The sequence below is a fragment of the Triticum aestivum genome, chromosome 3D (assembly GCF_018294505.1).
Source record: "Triticum aestivum cultivar Chinese Spring chromosome 3D, IWGSC CS RefSeq v2.1, whole genome shotgun sequence".
NCBI lineage: Eukaryota > Viridiplantae > Streptophyta > Magnoliopsida > Poales > Poaceae > Triticum > Triticum aestivum.
In genome coordinates, this window is record NC_057802.1 from 376,537,469 (window position 1) to 376,545,190 (window position 7,722).

Sequence of the window (7,722 nt, forward strand, 5' to 3'; positions counted from 1 at the left end):
CAGACTCGTTCCCCGGCAGCCTCCAAGACCCATGGGCGATCAAGCCTCCGTCGGCCAGATCCTCCGGATCCTCCTTCTGGATCGTAGACTGAATCTAGTCCCCCTTGATCCAGCTGGGCGGCAGACCGGACCTCAACGACGACCCCTCCCGACTCGTCTTCTTGCCCTTCGCCGTCGCCATCGCCTTCTTCGCGCGCTCCAGGGCCTCCGTCTTGTCCTTTCCCATCGTAGCAGACTGTGCACGGGCGGGGTGGCGATGTCGAGAGTGGAGGTGGGCGCGGTGGAGAAGCAAAGGAGGAAGAAGGGGAATAAGGCGCACTGTGCAAACACATCGGCTTCGACGCCTTTTATGGGCCTGCTTCCGAGTGGCTGACTCGTGGGCCCAAATGATCCTGTCAAATCCCGCAAGAGCCGCGCGCCGGATATGTGGCCAAAAAGGTGGCGCAAGAATCGAGGCGCCTCTGTCTATCCACTCTGTTTACTGCGGCCCGCTCTGTCCCGCGTGCTTCCCCAAAAATTCGAATCCCGTGAGATCCGGGAACCGCAGAGTAACCAATCGCGCCGAAGATTTCGTATCATGTCGACACTCGAAGATTATCAGTTGAAGTTCACTCGACGACCTCTGAATCAATTGAGGCGACTAAATCAAGATCGAAGCTTCAACATGATTCACAAACTCAGATGAAATACCTCCGAAGTATGGAATCGAGTCGGAGTCAACTTCAGTTCTTTCTTCACTCGGACCTCTATCAATTCGGGGGCTAATGACGATGACATGTACCTAGGGTAGGGTCATAGGCCTGACCTGGACGCCCTACCCAAGGACACTGCCCTAGATTCAAAGGCATTCAAAGCACAAGAAGAGAAACCGACTGAGTTCATCAAGGAGTGCAATCCACTCGACCTTCAACCTCACTCGGATACCCCAATTCCATTCGACCAATTTGAAGTCACTCGACGATACGAGAAACCACTCGGAATGTAGAAGACCTAACGTCACTCAGGATGGCAACGGTCGGTCATTCACTCCATAGTCTTAAAGATCATTTATACCTCTTTACTATTGGCGTTACCAGTAACGCTCTGCCTTAATGTACATTGAACTCTTTGTAACGTGGGCTGGTTGGGGTCCTGGCGCACTCTATATAAGCCACCCCCTCCACTAGCACAAGGGTTCGCACCCCTGTAACTCTCATGCATAATCCAGTCGACCAAGCCTCCGGGCACCGAGACGTAGGGCTGTTACTTCCTCCGTGAAAAGCCTGAACTCGTAAAGCTTGCATGCACAACCTTGCCGTAGCTAGGATCTTGCCTCCTCCTACGTACCCCATATTCTACTGTCAGACTTACTCCCACGACAACGGACCCAGTCCGTGTACTTTCTACCATCATCTTTCAACTTAGCTTTCTCTAGGAACACATTAAAATTCAAGGGAACGGTACCACGGGCCATTGATCTACAACAACATAGACATGCAAAATACTATGAGGACTAACTTCATGATAAATTAAGTTCAATTAATCATATTACTTAAGAACTCCCACTTAGATAGAGATCCCTCTAGTCATCTAAATGATCACGTGATCCATATCAACTAAACCATGTCCGATCATCACGTGAGATGGAGTAGCTTTCAATGGTGAACATCACTATGTTGATCATATCTACTATATGATTCACGTTTGACCTTTCGGTCACAGTGTTTCGAGGCCATATCTGCATATGCTAGGCTCGTCGAGTTTAACCTAAGTATTTTGCGTGTGCAAAACTGGCTTTCACCTGTTGTATGTGAACGTAGAGCTTATCACACCCGATCATCACGTGGTGTCTCGGCATGACAAACTGTAGCAACGGTGCATACTCAGGGAGAACACTTATACCTTGAAAGTTAGTGAGAGATCATCTTATAATGCTACCGCCGTACTAAGCAAAATAAGATGCATAAAGGATAAACATCACATGCAATCAAAATAAGTGATATGATATGGCCATCATCATCTTGTGCCTTTGATGTCCATCTCCAAAGCACTGTCATGATCACCATCGTCACTGGCTTGACACCTTGATCTCCATCGTAGCATCGTTGTCGTCTCGCCAACTATTGCTTCTACGACTATTGCTACCGCTTAGTGATATGGTAAAAGAATTACATGGCGATTGCATTTCGTACAATAAAGCGACAACCATATGGCTCCTGCCAGTTGCCGATAACTGTTACAAAACATGATCATCTCATACAACAATTTATATCTCATCACATCTTAACCATATCACATCACAACATGCCCTGCAAAAACAAGTTAGACGTCCTCTACTTTGTTGTTGCAAGTTTTACATGGCTGCTACGGGCTTCTAGCAAGAACCGTTCATACCTACGCATCAAAACCACAACGATTTTTCGTCAAGTGTGCTGTTTTAACCTTCAACAAGGACCGGGCGTAGTCAAACCTGATTCAATTAAAGTTGGAGAAACAGACACCCGCTAGCCACCTGTGGGCGAAGCACGTCGGTAGAACCAGTCTCATGAACGCGGTCATGTAATGTCGGTCCGGGTTGCTTCATCCAACAATACCGCCAAATCAAAGTAAGACGTTGTTGGTAAGCAGTATGACTATTATCGCCCACAACTCATTGTGTTCTAGTCGTGCATATAACATCTACGCATAGACCTGGCTCTGATACCACTATTGGGGAACGCAGTATTTCAAAAACATTCCTATGATCACGCAAGATCTATCTAGGAGATGCATAGCAATGAGAGGGGAGAGTGTGTCCATGTACCCTTGTAGACCGAAAGCGAAAGCGTTTAGTAATGCGGTTGATGTAGTCAAACGTCTTCGCGATCCAACCGATCCAAGTACCGAACGTACGACACCTCCATGTTCAGCACACGTTCAGCACGAAGACGTCCCTCGAGCTCTTGATCCAGTTGAGGACGAGTGAGAGTTCCGTCAGCACGACGGCGTGGCTGTCACAGCCTGATTTTTGGCCCTTTCTTTTTCTTTTGATTTTCTGAGATTTTTGCCTGAGATTTCTTTTTTCCGTGGCTATGTGGTCTGGAAACTGAAGAAGATGAACTCTTTTTTGCTTCTAGAGTGGCTTGTCATACCCAAATTCTTTCCTAAGACCTTTCCATTTTCATCCTAGCCCAAATCCCAATATTCTTTTTATTGGGAATATTCCTTTTTCTATTAAAGGAATAATCCTTTTTGCCCTAGGTTGTGAAGCAACCTATATTTCCATCACTCCTTAAATTCCCGAATAATTCTCATAAATTGTTTGGGTCATATCTTCCTCAAATATGGCAAAATATTTCATTGACTATGTTTCCCACCATCCTCAAATAATTCTTTTCCTATTCTGTCCTGAATGGCAGATTGTGAAGCAAGTGCCATTTATCTTTGCCCAATTGACTCCAAACTTCTTGGACATCTTTTCATGTCCAAATAATTGCCTCATGACAAATTTCAACTTAATTTGCCTAGTAAATATTCCTGAGCAATTTTTCAAAGTTCCTGTCTAAGGGAATTGGTTGTGAAGGAAGTACTAGTTGGGTTAATCCAATTGAGTTGAATTTTTGCATGGTCTTTCATATCATCAAATAAAAGCTCTCCACAAGATTTGAGCTCATGCAATGCATCCATGTGAGCCGAGCATCAATTCTTTGGTTCTGTCCAAATTTTTAGTTAATGAAGCAAGTATATTTTATCTTGCTCCATTATGTCTGAAAATTTTCCTAGGCCTTCTCCTATCTATATAACCTAGCTCCACAAAATTTGGGCATATTCCATTTAGCCAATTTTCCTCTAGAATTTTTGCAAGTTTCTGGTCAGTTGAAATGCTTGTGAAGCAAGTACCATTTTGGTTTATCCAATTGGTATGAAACCTTTTGCAGCATCTTCATATGACCAAATAACTCAGCACTACCCAAGTTGAGCTTAAGTTGATACTCCATGTGAGAGTATCATCATGATCTTCATTCTGGACCAGATTACTTAGTTGTAAAGCAACTATATTAATTAGTGGTCCAAATCCCTCCAAACTTTCTAGGACCGTAGTCCTTCCTATCCTAATCATCCCAGAAAACCCCATTTGACCCAATCAAGTTGCTGTTGATCACCAGTGCTCATACAAAACTGATACAGCAAACTTCAGACGATCCCTCATTCATCTCCTTGGCTCCTTTTGTCGATCCATCAACTACCTTGGCCTCTATTATGCAGGGACTAGTCACTAGACAGCTCGCCGCAACCTCTCGCGTCCCCTCCTTGCCGGTCATAGTGGTGACCACCGTTTTGGCATGGCGTTTCTCACGCTCTAGCGCCTCTGTCTTCTTCTCCCTCGCTGTGCGCTTGTCCCCCCGCCACCTAGCTATGTCCAGAGCCTTCCCCGAGCAGTCGCCGTCCCTCTGGAGCCCTTGCCCCCTCCGTTTGCTTCCCCAGCGACCCGTCCCCATCCAGAAACAGAGCGCGTCCACGGGCGCACAGTGCCGACAAGGCATTAATGGCGTCGTGGCTTCTTCCTCTCTTGTCCCCGAGCTCTCCTCGACTCCGTGAACCCCTTTGGACCTTTCCCTCGTCGCCGTCCGAGCTTGGCCGCGAGGATACGCGTCCGCGGCGCCGGACACGCGTCCGCGGAGCCGCGAGCTCGCCTCCCCTCCCCTCGGCTATATAAAGCCACCCCGGTGTCGTTTCCCTTCGCCATCGACCTCGTATCACTCCTCTAGCCCCGCCCCACTTCTTGCCCGACCTTGAGAAGCTCTCGGTGCTCGACATCGCCGCCATGGCCGTTGCCTCTGACCTCTTAAATTCGGTCGAAGCCGAGCCCCTCCCTCCTTCCCGTCGCCACCAGAGCATCTCTAGGAGTCCACCCAATCACCTCCGCCCTTCTCCTTCCCTTCCGGTGCGCCGTGGCCACAAGCCCCTCGGTGCCCGAGGCCGTCGTCCATCGCGGTCGACGTCCCTCTCGGCTCGATGATCCCCGGCGTCTTTTACCACTGAGAAGGGATCCGCATCGTCACGCTGAGCTCGTCGGTAGGTCGCGCGCCCCGTATGGTGGCCGGGATTGCCGGCGAGCGTCGTCGGGGTGCGCTCCCCTGCACGGCCCGGTGCGTCCAGGCGGGAGGAAGAAGAAGGCCGGCCAGGCGGGCCCCACCTTCCGTGAGGCCCACCCGTCAGCCGCACGAGGGGTTGACCCCGGGCACTGACGTGGATAAGTGGCCGCGCATTTCGTGAAATACGCTTTCACCAAATCGAAAGCGTATTTTCCCTCTGCTTCAGCTCAAAGTACGTTTTCGTTATTCTGAAAGCGTATTCCTCTCTATTTCAGCCCAGAATACGTTTTCTTAGTCAAAAACCGTATTTCTAATTTTGCGCCTCTGTCTTATCCACTCACGGACCCGGCTGTGAATATTATTTTTACAAAAATGTCCATGATCTTCTACACCTCATATCCCCGCAACCGTAACTCCGAATGAGGTGAATCCAACGCCCACTTCTTTGTTTCGTCGAGCCCGTTCTGATGGAACCATTTTCACTATGTTTTGACATTCTTAAAATGACCATTTTGCCCGTATGCTAAATCAGCCCCCTCCGAGAGAGTACCCTTTCCGGCGATTCCTTCCGCGATCTTTCCGCACTTCTCCCCGGAGCCTTCGTCATCCGCAGGCAAGCCACAACCACCATTTGCATGATAGCCATGTAGAAGCATTGGTTTCCAACTTGAATTTTTAATAACTGTTTGATTATTTTGCTACTGCTATCGTTATTTCAGTTATGCTTATGGATCGGTGGTTACCGCCATGATATGTTTTCTTGCACTATGTTATTATGTTCTTCATGCTAGTATTACTTTAATATTGGCCATGCTTGGTAGTAGTACATGTTGGTGATGGTCTTCGGTGCATGACTATTGTCTGTTCTGAGTACCGTTATTATGCATGTTCCCTTGCACCCAGTTAGTTAAATGCTTGCATGGTAGTTTTATCGTTATGTTATTGCATGGTATTTATTATTGATGCTAGTGGTCATGTCATGCTATGGGTAGTGTTCTAGTTGTGATATTCATGCTTGTCAGTATGCCATGCTCATCTGGATAAATGGTTACATGTTGTTGCTATGCTCGTTAATTATGATGCACCCCCATGCTTATGTTTGATATCATGTTCATGCATTGTAGTTGCATCCTGTTATTTTTATCATGGCTCAGCATATTGCATTCAAGTTTAACCGGATTAAATTGAACTTGAACAACTTGGCTGAGTCATGGTGCCACCATATCGATCTGACCAGTGCAACCACGCTTACCCTATGGGGGGGGTCCTAACTGGGTCTATTGTCATGCCTCTCACCGGTGCCTCCCGCGAGGGAAGGTTATGCGCGGGCGCTACCCTGAGCAGGTTGGACGACATAAGCCTTGTGTGACCGTTGTTGAGTATGGATCCTTGTCCCCGTTTGGGACCGTTTTGCCACGATGGTGGCCGTTGGTGCCTTTGGTAGGCACGGGGCCACCCAGGACTTAGCCCAAAGGGGAGTTGGTCGGAGTGGCCGGGAGGGTGTCATGGCAGTAGGACGGTTTTGTCGGAACGCTTTGGTCCACCTGAATGGGAGTGCGAGGCCAGGGTTCCGTGGTGTGGGTACAGTGTGCTACCCTCTGCAGAGTGTGTGTGTGTTAAATCTATCGATAGCCGCACCCGCGGATAAGGGCCCAGTTCGTAGTTGGTCACACTATGGGTCAACAGTAATAATAATGATGTGCTTAATAACAACCCTGGTTCGATGATGAAAGAAGTCGGTTGATATTTATGTGATCATAAGAGGATCACGTTGGTATCGTGAATACCAACTTGTTGAATATTTGTGGTGTTATGCGAGAGTCAAGGGAAAAAGTCAAGCTCCTTGTGGTCATAAATGATTACTACAGTATTGTTAATACCAAGCTTGATTGGATCCTGAGATGATCGTGTGATGTCCGTGATGGTAAGTGATGCATGTGATGGTTACGAGATAACCCGAGCAGAGTAAGTTGGTGCATGATAGTTTCATCATGTTGCATGCTAGTCTCATCATGTTCATATGTTTATGCTATGCTCGTATTGTTCTAGCTGTATCATCTTGTTCATGCTATGATTGATCTGATAGTATCATGTTAAACCTGGTTAACCTGTAATTGCCATGCTATTGTTTGTCTTGATTGCTTTGGTTGCTGTGAGCTTGCAAGTACATTCAATGTACTGACCTGGCGTGTCATGCCAGTTTGCAGGTCATGCCGGATATGATTGCTTGTTTGCCGCGGATCCCTTGTTTGCGCGCTAGGATAAGCGTTCCAGCCAGAGTCCCTGCGGAGTGGAGTTCACCACCGTCTTTGCTGTTCCGTTGCCAGTAGTCATTCTGCTGCGTCGAGTTGTTCTGCTGCTTGCATGGAGCAACCGTGGCAGGCGTAGTGTCGCCGTGCCGATGTAACCCCCTTGTACCCACATAGATTGCAATAAAGAGATGATGTGTTCTATGCTAAGCAGTGTCGTATTCCTGAAGACTTCTCCTCGATCTCTGGGCTGGAATACGGGGCGTTCCGGTTTCTCTGAGCCGGGGTGCCACAATGGCAACGGTGATGATGAATTTACCGGCACAGGGCTTCGCCTAAGCACTACGGCGATATGACCGAGGTGTGTAACTATGGAGGGGGGCATCACACACGGCTAAGAGAAGACTTGGTGTGCCTTT